Genomic DNA, 14387 nt, shown 5'->3' with positions numbered 1-14387 from the left:
AAGTTCTATAATTCTGCAGCAAACCAATGTTAAGAATATCAGCCTGTAATTATGCAATTCCGTCCTTTTACTCTTCTTATATGGAGGAACCACCTGCGCTTTGCCCTGTTCCTTCCGAAACAACTGTAAATATAACGCCAAGTAATTTGCATTTACATTGTATTTGTTTCGTGGGTCATTAGCTAACGAAGCACCATTTTATATTGCTTCTCGACTTCCATACTTATGCTGCCATTTTTTCTGTACCACCGTTTCGATCATTTTGGCGAATGTTTTCGGATTTATATATTAATGTCTCTTTCATCGGTTTCACGTTTAAGATTACATTTTGTAAGTGTTCAGGGGTTACTCAGTTTACTGTAGTTGCCTATACCCGCGATACACTATTATATAAAAGTATAAAACGGAAGAATCGAAATTTATTGTAGTCTATTCGCCGCACACAAGATAAACTGAAACACACAACACCATGCTTTCCAGCGCTAGAATAGTGTCACAACTACCGGGTGGCTCAGGTAGGCAGTAGTCGTCTCCTAAGGACACGGAATGTAAGGACGCGGAATGCTGCAACTAATGCCTGTAGGTGACGACCAGTACTCTGGAGGGCGTCGGATAACTTTTTGTGGAGTGAACAATCCACAGAGACAAGTTTACTTCACGCTGTCTAGCAGATTCATATGCGGTAGGGGAGAGAGGGACTACAAGTTCCGATGTTTAGTTAACCTAAAAATTCGTTAAGAATACTTGATTTTAGCAATGATGCGATGCAATCAAAATTAAGCTATATACATGTAACTTTGATATTAAGACAGTTATTTTATTCATTTGTTGTGAGATTGTTTTACTAATAGTGTTTTAATGTCTAAAGTCGTAAAATAACTAGTTACCCCCACTTGGGGCAAATTGATCACAAGCTGGGGTAAGTTGTTACCAAATTTGTTAAAGCCACTATTTGTGAAATAAAAAACAATAAATGATTTAACCACGTCTGTTTATTTAAGTAATAATCAACAATGTCGTACACAAACATTTCTGTGTTATATAACAAGTAACTATAATTTGTACTTCAACAATTCTTAACCCTTCAGTAATTAACAGCTTATTAAATAACTTGTAAATACTCAGCCTCGATAATTCAGTCTTCAGTCATATTGGCCTTATCTTAGGCTGAAAATATCTATCATATTCCCGTCACAGGCAGAAAACGTATATATTCACAATTAATTAATCATCAGAAGATATATCACAATCACAGTTCGTGCATAGGCTTGATTCTGTCTACATCTGGAATGGGCCCAGTTGTTACATTCTTGACACAGGACCCATTCTTCCCCAGAACGTGGATTAGACTAACTGCCACAGCACGCTAGACGATAATACTCTAAACTGTCCTCTTCACTCTCAGACCTTTCACTACTCGTTTGTAAAACCTGTCGTTTAACAGACTTCCCCTTCCCTTTGCCTTCTCCTTCTCCATTTCCTTGCGTTGTTTTACCTTTCCCTTTTCATTTATTTTTTCTCGCTTTTTCATTGTTGTTGTTCACTTTCCTTTTCTTGCTTCGATCTTCTGCAGATGTTTGTTTTACTAGAGTATCGGTTAAAATATCTGATTTTCTGAGACGTCTCTTGTTTCTTCCAGTCCTTGGTGGTGCCTTCGGAAGAGGACGTAATGCTTCTGGACAGAAAGGAACTTGATCTCCGAGTTGTTCTATGACACCAGAAGAGGCAGGCAGATTAACAATCCCTGATGGCCCTGGCGCATCAACGATTTGTCTTGAATCTGTAGTAATGTTTACAATTTCAGATGCATTAGCGTCTATGGTAGTAACAGCCTCTGATACGGCTACCGACCTATTTGTGATGATGTCATGTGAAACGCCTAAAACCATATCTGATGCGTTTTCTAAAGCTAAAGGGAGATCTGTAACATAAGATGGAGCATAGTCGTTTTCTATGAAAACCGTTGTGCACATAAGGCCAAATGCCACCTTTTCTGAAAGCACTCATTACGTCTGTGGGAGTCACTGCACGAAATAGTGCGTGTCTAGCAATTTCTGGGATCTCATATATCGACATTGTCTTGTTAGGATTGTTCCGTAGCCAATTATACTGAGCCTTTGCACAATAGCTTTTGAAAGGTTGTAAATAACCTGTTTCTACGGATTAATACGTTAAGAGTGGGGATAGAAATGCTTATTGATTGTGAAAATAACGTGAGAAGGTTAGGGTCGCCACCGACTCTAACCATACAACTAATCAAAGGTTTGGCCGAGTCGGAAAATAAATTAATTTGATCACAGACCAGAAACTCACAAAAATACGTACGTCGTGATATCGCTCATAGGGGATGCGATGTAATTAATAGTATTTCCTGTGCACTGTCCACGAGAATCAACCATTTAAAAAAAATAGTAGATGCCTGAACACTGTGCAGAAGATCAGCTTCCAGCAACACACCTGAAAATAAGACTTAATCTAAAGCATTTGTTTTAAAATAAAAGGGGAAACTAAATTCTGGACCTGTGCGTAAGGAAACGCGTTGGATGTGCTAACAGGAAAGCTACGAGGTGAGTGGCTTAGGTGCAAAAACGTAACATCGGAATGCAAGAGAAAAGTATGTATAAAATCATTTATTCCTAAGATATGGATGTGAGGCATGTACACAATTCCTGATAATATTAATTCCTAAAACATTAAAGAAAAGCATCGAAACATACACCGTTATAATTTACACCTAAAATCATTGGTGTGAATCATTCATACAACTGCTGTTGCCTGATAACTGATCGCAATAACTCATGAAACGGTACACGTTTCGCAGTACACCCGCGTGCCCACGCGGTTTGTGGAGACGCAATTTCTAGGTATCGTGGCCAAGTTGCAACTATATCTCATCACACAATCATGAACAGTTAACATTCTTTAAAACAAACATGAGACCGGACAGTTAGTGATGGCGGTAGCCCAACAAACTTTAATGTTCAACCACGTGGTCGGCTCCCCACGGACGAACGATGCATCAAGCGAGGCAAATTTATGAGAAGGCTAAGCTATTAATGCTTAGAGAAATGAAAGCTTATATAGGCACAGCTGAAGGCAAACATTCATACAGAAGCGAGTGCTCACTTCTTATCGACGCCTTTGAGTGGCGCTCTTGCGGTGGATCCAAGACTGCTATAGAAATTTACTAAAAGAAAAATCTGCCAAAGTTTTGCATTCCTTGCTGCGACAAGGCAAAGCAAAAGCGAGACCAAAAGCTAACAGCTCTCCCCTCGCCAAGTAACAACGCGCCACGCGGGCAGTCTAACTCACCCTTCTTCGACTGGAGCACAGCTGTGGTCGCTTCCCGTACCGGCGGCAGACTGCCTCCCTTTTACTTCTCCAGCCTCTTCCACGCTCCGCGTGGCCCGGAAAACCCAAAGAAGCCATTTCAGGCACCAACCTAACGCAGGTGGATTTCTCACAAGTAGCGCAAACCTCTTTGCCTACTTGATCACTACGAGAGTTGGCTATTCTGTACACCTGCTGCTGAATCTGTATGACTACCGCAGACTTTCTGCAGCAGACTACGCCACCGTCCAGCAACGTGACACACAACCACATTCATTCAATCGCACCATTATGAGAGTTATGAGGAAAGAGAAACAAGGAAATGATGGAGAAATGCTAGTGAAAATGAGCTACCGAGCTAATGAAAGGTGGGTACAGGACCCTTTCAAGGTGCGTTTACTCCAACATCCAATGGCGGTAGGCGGTGTGTACAATGGGGCGGGAATGACAGCATTATAATGGAGTTAGATTTCACTTTTTCCACCACATTGATATCAGTATGAGATTGGTGATTATCGAGCAACATCAAAATCGGATCTGCAGGTGATGGTTAAGTATGTTTGATAAAATGATCCGTATATTTCACAAACTCCGTAGCTGTCACCCATCCTGAACTGTTTCCTGCGCCGATAGATTCCGGTAGTCCGCCTTTTATAAACAAATCCTTGTATTTAAGCCTTAGGAAAATAAACGTGGTAGGAACTGCATGATCTAATGCATTTACTGCCAGTTCCGCTGTAACCAATGTCCTTCGTTCCACAGATACTGTGGCTTCAACTTGCTTCATTCCCTTCTTGGCAATAATTTTCCTCGGCTTTAGCACTGAGATAAGGTGGAAATTTATATTTACCCAACAACTGTCCTCAGCTTAGTAAAAAATTCGGTAACATTGTGTTTGTTAAATGATGTCGCCCTGCTGGCACTCGTTGTCTCCGGTGTTCTTATTGGCAGGTGAGGATGTCTTTTTAAAAACCAGTCAGCAAGTCTCGACCAGTTTTTCTATGTTCGTGCCACGAAGGTGGAATATTGCGACCATTGAATTTCAGTGCACATTCGTAAGCTAACTTTTTGACTTCTTCTGGCAGAAGACCAAAGGAAACTGAAGCACCTTGAACAGATATTGTGGTAACATATCTTCCTGTTCTCCAGTAAAGACAAATTTTACTTTTTTGTAACCAATCCCTATATTTTCTAAACCAAATCTTAACTTTTTGACAAGTCTGTGTAAAGTAATTCGACAAATATCTAATACTTTTGCAACAGTTCTTATTTTCCTGCCATCGTTGAGAACTGCATCCGCTGCTTTTTGCTTGAACTCCTGTGACACAGAACCTCGTGTTGTTTTTCGGGTATACGTCCTCATAATACAAAAGAAAAAAATTACCATATTTATATTCCATTGGTGGTACAAATGAATTGGGACAAGTTGTCCCGAGGTCATAACGTGCCCGCGAAAAACGGAACATCTAGCTCCAGTCACACATGTTGAAATAAAAGCAAGATATTGGTTACGTTACGGAACATAGGTAATTTACGCACTGTGTAACAAAAGAGTAGATAAATTTTTGCAATAAAACACTGATACACTAAAGGCTACTCGTTAAAATTTGTGATATAGATCAAAAATATCAAAAATGAAAATAACAACTACGTGAACCAGCAACGCACGTGCTATCGTTCCTATGCTCCGGAGACCACTAGCCTGTTTACGATGGCTGCCGTCGGTGCTCTGTGGCTCAAATGGCTCTGAGCACTATGGGACTTAACATCTATGGTCATCAGTCCCCTAGAAGAGAACTACTTAAACCTAACTAAAGTAAGGACATCAGACAACACCCAGTCATCACGAGGCAGAGAAAATCCCTGACCCCGCCGGGAATCGAACCCGGGAACCCGGGCGCGGGAAGCGAGAACGCTACCGCACGACCACGAGCTGCGTACGTGCTCTGTGGCGTTTCATTTCACGACGTGTTTACTTCATGTTCGTATCTCTTTCCGTCGCGGAATTATTGCAGTCGGAACTACTTACCTAGGTTACTTCTAGACCCGCTCTCCCCTGCTTACTAACTGCAAAGAATCTGAAATTAACGGCTCACTTGAAACTTTCACAACATTGACACTGAGAATACTGACATTAAAAAATGAGAAATAAAGTGTTTTCAGTACTTTATTGTGCAGAGAACAAATGCCCAAAATAACTCACGATATTTTGTTGTAAAGTACAGGTGGAAACCTTAGTCCCAGTTCTTCTCAAGGATTTCCGCGATATCTGTGCGGAAATCTTGCACGGTCCAGGTGGACTCAGCAGCCCACAAAGCCGAACCAGGAAGCTTCCTGGATGCCGCGACTGTACGATAATAACTCAAGGCGTGGAGACAAATCTCACTCGATTGGGGTTGATTTTTCGTGCTCACTCCAGAAGGTGTAGCACGCCCCTCTATCATCGGCTACGCACGTAACCATGATCGCGTAAGCCTGCCTTAATTAGAAAATCGAGGCACTCGTTTCCGAAGTAATAACTGATTAATGGCGAAAGTGTACAACACGTTATTGTTACATACAATTTACTCCAACTTCATTCTTACGTAAATTTTGAATGATAGTCACAAAGTTGAAACTTCCTGGCAGATTAAAACTGTGTGCCGGACCGAGACTCGAACTCGGGACCTTTGCCTTTCCCGGGCAATCGCTCTACCGACTGAGCTACCCAAGCATGACTCACGCCTCGCCCTCACAGTTTGGAAGGTAGGAGAAGAGGTACTGACAGAAGTAAAGCTGTGAGGACGGGGCGTGAGCCGTGCTTCGGTAGCTCAGTCGGTAGAGCGATTGCCCGGGAAAGGCAAAGATCCCGAGTTCGAGTCTCGGTCCGGCACACAGTTTTAATCTGCCAGGAAGTTTCATATCAGCGCACACTCCGCTGTAGAGTGAAAATTTCATTCTAGAAACATTCCCCAGGCTGTGGCTAAGCCATGTCTCCGCAATATCCTTTCTTTCGGGAGTGCTAGTTCTGCAAGGTTCGCAGGAGAGCTTCTGTAAAGTTTGGAATGTAGGAAACGAGGTACTGGCAGAAGTAAAGTTGTGAGGACGGGGCGTGAGTCGTGCTTGGGTAGCTCTGTCGGTAGAGCGCTTGCCCGCGAAAGGCAAAGTTCCCGAGTTCGAGTCTCGGTCCGGCACACAGTTTTAATCTGCCAGGAAGTTTCATATCAGCGCACACTCCGCTGTAGAGTGAAAATTTCATTCTAGTCACAAAGTTATTCAAATCACACAACAGAAAGACAATGAAAAGTACCACGAAATTTTTGTTAAACTACGCCAATTTATTGAAGTTATCTCTAAATTTGGTCCAAGTGGACTAACTGTGTTCATTAATTAGTTGGTTATCAGAGAAGTAATTATTATACAACGTGTCTGAAGAAATCTTGTGCTGATGAAAATAGTTCGCTACACGAGACCGACACAAAACACTCTGCGAACTAACAAAGAGAAATATTAGCGTTTTAAGTTGTTAAAGAAAATCACATTTATTAAATTACACAGAGATGCAAACAATCACTAACCTTTGGATGCGTAAGCGTTCGAGTTGACGTTAAGGCATGATGAGCGCTTCAGAAGCCTCCATTTAGATTTCTATCGACATTGTTATTTTTCAGCCTTGTTACGTTTATTACGAAATTTTACATTTATAATCGAATGAATACAGTCCTTCAAAACACACCTGTAGTTAATTTAAATTAGAAAAAAATAAAGAAAAGAGTTTGACATTAATTTCGATGGAATAGGTGTCAATTTAATCCTTGCTAATTCTGTTATTTTGGCGTATAATTATCTATATTAGATTAATATAAACGAGGAATTGCGCAATGGTGAGGTACAGCGCAAATCAATATGCATAAGGCAACCAAATACAAACAGAAAGCCGGCTGGTGTGGCCGTGCGGTTCTAGGCGCTTCAGTCTGGATCCGCGTGACCGCTACGGTCGCAGGTTCGAATCCTGCCTCGGGCATGGATGTGTGTAATGTCCTTAGGTTAGTTAGGTTTAAGTAGTTCTAAGTTCTAGGGGACTGATGACCACAGATGTTAAGTCCCGTGGTGCTCAGGGCCATTTAAACCATTTGAACAAACAGAATGAAAGAAAATGCCTAACAAAAATTTGCCCACACAGCATTTTATCGATATAAAGATTAGACTCCTTGTCATAAAGGTCTGCACATTACTGGAAATAGTCATCACAAACAAACTTACCATGTTCATTGCATACATTTTTAGGACATATTGATCAAGACTGAACAATTTTCCTTTCCAGATCAAGTGGACATATTTTTTAGGTGGATTATATTCATTTCCTGGCCACTTCTGACGCCGTATCTAGCCAATGCTTACAGGACATTTCTTCGCAAATTCTGAGTATTGTCTCTGGATTTCATATGGACCAATACGTTCTAGGGCTAAGTCTTTCAAGAAAATCCTCCTTTTATGTGATTTGTCATCGTGATATTCTGGATGTTGATTTGTGTGTAAATAGAAAGCATTTATAGCTGCAACATCCATTATATTAGCCAATAAAATTAACGGCAGGCAAGAGCCTGTCTATTGCAAGTGTAAGTATGTACCTCTTGTTCAAGATACGCCACACCTGATTTTGTTTTGCTGTAAAATGAAATCATTTCTGCTTTCGTCTTTCTGTAAGTCCTATCAGCTGTGGCGTCGTGATGCATGGAACTTAGTAGCACCACACTTCTTTGGTACATAACTCACAATCGTCAAATCAATTCTGAATCCAAATACTGAAGATGGAACCTCACGTATCTTTCATGGTTTCACTTCAGGTTGAGTTTGTGGTTTGTTTTGGTAAAGAGTACTGAATGCTGTAATTTTATAGTTCAATAAATCTTGAAACTGGGAAACACTGATAAAGCAGTTGTTCATCCTGACATTGCTTGAGCTTCCTCTAAGCGTCCTTTTCCAGGGCCTTTATCACATGAGCTGCAACATTATCTTGGTGAGTGTGATCTGGATTTTTTCCTGAGTACATTATCCCACCTACACCGTATGTTGTCACTCACATGGCCAGAATGTATTTATTCCACATTTTCCTAGCTTCATTGGAATAAACTGTAGAAATCTCTAACACCATCTGAAACACAACAGCTGCTCATCTATTGCGGTGTTTTCTCCTCGATGAAAGCTTTACTTGAAGTTGTTTGTGAATAGTTCCCACACATTGCGGAAAGCTACCACATTATCATCTTCGCTCCTAGCTTGTCGGGTTCATCTATCATCAGACGTGATGGTTCCCCTTATTTCTTCAAACTTGATATAAAAAAAATTGCCATATAAACAGGGTTACCAGTGGAGTCACGAAATAATTGTGTTATAGGAACATCCCAGCTTCTCTAACTTCCAGCTAATAGGAGAATCCCAAAAAAATGCATTGATTTCCTCGTTCTGACACTATGTCATGTTTGAACGTCTGTAGCTGCTGAGCATCGTCCTTCCAGATTTGTGCAATGGTCAGTTTCATCAACAATGTTATTTGCGATGAAGTAATTCCAAGTATCTTTTGGCGTTCGTGTATTTGTTCCCGTAACAGGACCTCAAGGAATTTTCATTATATTATGAATAAGCGTTCTGGTAGAAGGTGGTGATGTTTTGCTCCTCTGAGTTTCGTCATGTAGTTTAAAAAAGGTTTTCAGGCTGGGCTTGACGGCTATATTATTTGGTTTCTCGGGCTGGCTTATGCTTGGTGTATTATCTGTGCTTGCAGGCTGCGCTGTATCAGCAGACCAATCTATACTTGGTAAGCCTTCATCATTTACATCAAGTTTCATTACCACTTTCTTTAGATTCTGAGCTGTCCCTATGCGGGATCAGTTTCATTCTGGGAAGCAATACTACATTCACATACGTCCAAGAATTCAGGAATAATCGTTGAGACATTTGGATCGTCCACTTTTATAGTATAAGTTGGTTGTCTTTCCCGAGAAGTACTAGATGACTCGATAAGAGACGAACGTTACTTGCTTAGAGAGGAAGTGTATATAGTTACTGTGTCAGAGAAAGAGAGAAGAAAGAAGAACAGGGAGTGTTGCAAACATAATTACTTGCATCAGCTGCGAGAGAAACACCTTTGACCTCTAAGGTCAACGTCAGCAATGAGCAGGAAGTCCATTATTGTTGTTGCTATAATCTAGCACATGCGACAATTGACAGTATAAAAGTGTCACAGATACCAACATTAATAGATTGGCGGAAAATCGCTTGCTAAAGAATTAGATTACAACAGGCCTCAGAAGTCCCCTCCATGTGTTATGTGCAAAGCATTAAGAAAACATTGTTTTCATTCAATCTTTACAATAGTAAATACAGTTTTACTATGTTTCTTAATCCTAGACGTGATTTTAAGCATTAAATAATACAGGGTCCAATTACATACAATGTCAGTATGATTAAAGGGATGATTAATTCACTTTTGGGCTTGAAATCCTTCCATCATGGATCCAAAGGTTAAGAAAATAGTTACACAGTGAAATATTTCTATTAGTGTAAGAACTGCGTTACTTAACAGTAACGATTACCTACACAAGCAAAACTCATTAACTTTCCAAATAAAGTTAACAGAATTTCTATGTTTAAAATTTTTCAGAGCTATTTGTATTATTTAATAATAATTAAATTTCAAAGCAGCTGCTATGGCAAAATAAGAACCGCTATGTAAATGACAGTAAACATTCGCAAAACAAAATCATGATATGAGAAATTCAGAAAATATAGTTTTCGTTTGCCAACTTAAGATTATCTTACTGTTACTTTCATCCAAACTATCATTATCTGTACGCCATCTGATTTTATAGTCAACAAATTAACTAACCGACTGAGATGTCATCACTGAACAATTTACATCATTTTCCTACGAAACAAAACTGGTATAATTTTTTAACTGTTTGGTCTCTCTGACGGATTAATGATATTCATTTCTATTAGAACAAGAAATTGTAGGATCCTGGACTATGTAACAGTTACTGAGACTAATGATAATATCGAAGAGCTATAATTTTACGTGACTAGTTTTATTATTCAATTTTCTCAATGAAATTCACTGGGAATGTCTTACAAAAGTTCTAAGCTACTCTAATTAGAACAGTCCTACAGGTTGTCGATGCATCTGAGACTACGGTGTCGGCGTCTACGACAATACTCCAACATTTCCAGCTGTTGAGAGGACGTTCTGGTTACTTGCGCACGGTTTTGTAGCAAGTTCTTGATGATGTTTGGAGCTTAATTCACCTGTTCACATAAGTATCTTACACTTAGTCTCGTAAAATATGACTTGGGTTCACATGCATGTGCTTCTCGTCTTGTACGAGATCCATAATTAGAGTCCGTGTCGTAAATAGTGCAGCAGAACCGAGCCTGCGCACAGTGACGTCACAAGTTTACTCTCCGACAAATATAAAAGTACCTAAGTTCCCTTGGTATTTCCTTAATCAGAGTGATCCAGTGATATAATAATTTACATAAAATTACGAAAATTGTTAAATTTCTTTTTACAATATTCACATTAAATGCGAAAAATACTTTTTGTTTTCATTCATAGGTAATTTCGCAATTACAGAGAAACCAGTGATTTTGATAGTACAGAAATCGATAACTTTTACGGAAAATACTTAAAAAAGTGTCACATATCTTTTATAGAGTTACAGTGCACCTTTCTGTAGTACATGAATCCGTTATTTCTGCGTTTCATAATCTCCCGTCGATGCACAGAGTACTGTACATATATGTAGTCAACTTGAATATCTGCTCTTAATACGAAACTACTTGCAAAACGTGTACAATGTTGGATAAAACTGTTAAAATTGCAAACTACCGCTAATTCGATTTAATTTTGTAAATGGTTATCAGAGTAATTCTGATGACTGTGACAGACTATCACTGATGCCAAGGAAAGCAAAAAGACACGTTTTTCAACTCAGAGTAAAATTATGTGTTAAAAATAATTTTTATAGAAAATTTCAGGTATTTCCTCTTCTTATGCACAGCTTAACATAATTAATGGAAAAAAACTGACGCAGGTGAAAGTTGCAAGTTTACCTTTATCTATAGAAGATCATGAAGCTAAGTGTGGCTGCGATATCACTTACGTTCTAGAAGGTTCTGGAAGTTAGAGTAAAGCCCCAACTTTCAGGGAATCACAAACAGACTGCGTGCAATTTCTAGACGTTGGAGTGGGCGATTCGGCAACTGGAATCGCGAAATAAAAGCTAAATTTGAAGTATAGTGAATTTCAAAGTAATAAGGAGAAGTACCTGTGCCATATTCCAAATTTAATATTAATGAGAAATATTTTTGTGAAGCAAAAATGTATAGAATTATAAATTTTCTGTGGGTGGAGACAGCGGGGATATGCATGTGTGACAGCCATTAGCAGCATATTGCAAATTAATTTCTTAGGCGAGTGTATATAAAAACTGAATATCGGATGAAGTATCGAACAATTTCTTGTGAAGTAGCTACATAGGTAAAAGATTCGTGCCGCGAAATAGTTGAAAAAACTGATAAGTGGCTAAGCTGTTAGAGTGATAATGGGTTCAGAGATACTGACTAGCGCCAATAGCTTGAAACATTGAAAAAAAAAAAGGAGTGTATTTCATTTGAGAGACTTTTCATTTCAGAAAAATCACTAAAACAGTTCCCTACACATACAAGTTGCTGACTTGAAGCCTCTGAATTTTTCTTTATAGGGACATCTGAGAACTGAAGTGTACAACGCTTCCACTGATGAGGTTAAATAATTAAAGCAAGTGTTGTCAAAATTCACGAGATGATGGGATCGGTGAAAGAATTTGTAACGCTCTCCATTGAGCCTCCAGATACGAGAATAGCTTATGGAAGAGCTGCTTTAATAGCTGGGAGTGTATAGGCAATTTTATCGTGCTGTAGTAGTACTGTTTTCCAATGAAGGCTTTGGTTAAAATTTGAACCAGTTTAAATACGGAGTCAATCGTAAAGTCTGCATATCAAATAATAATAAAAAAATACCGATTCACTACAAAGGAATTATCCGAATGGGGTGGAAATCAGTAGATGTGACGTCCATGTACATACAGACAAATGATTACAGTTTCAGAAAAATTAGATGATTTATTGAAGAGGAAGAGCTTCACAAGTTGAGCAAGTGAGCGACACGTTGGCGTGCCTCTGATCTTTATGCAAGGAGCTGTTAGGTTTGGCACTGACTGACAAAGTTGTTGGATGTTCTCCTCAGGTATAGTGTGAGAAATTCTGTCCAACTGGCGCTGTATTTTTCATAACAAAATGACGATTCAGTGCGTCGGACTAGTAATGTAACCTTTTAAAAATTTTATTGTTTTAGTGACTGTGGCTTGACGACCGTTTGTGGCACTAAACGAACATTTTAACTTGACGCTTTTTTTTGTTGTTGACAATGTTGCCTGGAATACTGTCATTCAAATTTTGAGGGTAGCAGGTGTAAAACACAGGGAGCGAGAAGCTGTTTACAATTTCTATAGAAACGAGACGAAAGTTATAAGAGTCGAAGGTCATGAAAGGGAAGTAGTAATTCAGAATGGAATGAGACAGGTTTGTAGCTTATTCCCGATGTTATTCGTCTGTACATTGGGCAAGCAGTAAAGGAAACCAAAGATTAATATGCAGAAGGTGATAAAGTTCAGTGAGAAGAACCAAAAACTTCGAGATTACCAGTGGCGTAATTCTGTCAGAGACAGCAAATGACTTGGAAGAGCAACTGAACGGAATGAACAGTGTGTTGAAATGTAAGTGTAAGATGAACATCAACAAAAGGAATCCAAGGATAATGGAATGCAGTCGAATTAAATATGGTGATACTGAGGGTGTTAGATTAGGAAACGAGACACCTAAAGCACTAGATGAGTTTTGCTATGGCTATGGCTATGGCCGGAGTAAGGAGGACATAAAGTGTAGGCTGGCAATAACATGAAAAGCTTTTCTGAAGAAAAGAAATTTGCTAACGTCAAAAGTCGATGTGATAGGAAGCTTTTTCTGAGTGTATTTGTATGGAGTGTAGCCATGTATGGAAGTGAAACATGCACGATAAACGGTCTAGACAAGAAGAGAATAGAAGCATTTGAAAAGTAGTGCTACAGAAGAAATCTGAAGATTAAATGAGCAGATCACATAACTAATGACGAGGTACTGAATAGAGTTGGAGAGAAAAGAAATTAGTAGCACAACCCGACTAGAAGAAGAGATCGGTTGATAGGACACAATTTCAATTTAGTATTGGTGGGAAGTGTGAGTCGCGGGGGGAGAGCTCTAGAAATACAAGATTTTCCACTGTTTCTCCTACTTTTCTTGAATTCTGCTTCCAATTTGATGCATCTGTCTTTCGTTCTATGCTTTTATCTAACTATACAATATATTTTGGAGTGAAACTTACATCAACCAAGTCCGCCAGTTTCATTGACATGCAACTTCCTTCCAGGATGGTGAGCTTTACGACTAAAAATAGCTCAATTTGTAAAGTGAAAAGAGAATCTGTTGTTTGGTAGCATGCCTCATCTGATGTACCTCTTTACTTCAATGAAAACTAAACTTTGGCAAAAACGTGATACACAATCTTGTTTGAGGAAAGTCTTGAATTAATTTCTTCAATGTACTTGCTGGTAGTCGTTGATTCGCAGTTAACTTTCAAGGCCTAGTGCAGATTTCGATAGGGGACGATTCAGGCCAGGCGTAATCCCACGGTCTCTGCTGCGGCATACATATACAGCCACATGATTACTCTACAGCTCACTATTCGCAGTTAAGCGCCTGACAGAAGGTTCATCGAACCACTTTCAAGCTATTTCTCTACTGTTCCACTCTCGAACGGTGGGCGGGAAAAACGAGCGCTTAAATCTTTGCGTGTGAGCTCTGATCTCTCTTATTTTATCATGATGATAATTTCTCCCTACATGTGTGGGGACGAAAAGAATATGTTCGCAGTCGGAGGAGAAAGTTGGTGATCGAAATTTCACGCGATGATCCTGACGCAATAGAAAACGAATCATGTCCGT

The 14387-nt window shown here is 39.5% G+C and overlaps 1 non-coding gene across 1 annotated transcript; it reads right to left on the bottom strand.

The window, feature by feature from the left end:
- Positions 1-5969: 5969 nt before the first annotated feature.
- On the bottom strand, positions 5970-6044 carry Trnas-gga. The gene has a single exon. It is a non-coding gene; the product is annotated as a tRNA-Ser (tRNA).
- Between the last annotated feature and the right edge of the window lie 8343 nt (positions 6045-14387).

This window comes from Schistocerca piceifrons, chromosome 5 (genome assembly GCF_021461385.2).
Source record: "Schistocerca piceifrons isolate TAMUIC-IGC-003096 chromosome 5, iqSchPice1.1, whole genome shotgun sequence".
Taxonomy (NCBI): domain Eukaryota; kingdom Metazoa; phylum Arthropoda; class Insecta; order Orthoptera; family Acrididae; genus Schistocerca; species Schistocerca piceifrons.
This window is presented reverse-complemented; position numbering and strand designations above follow the sequence as displayed.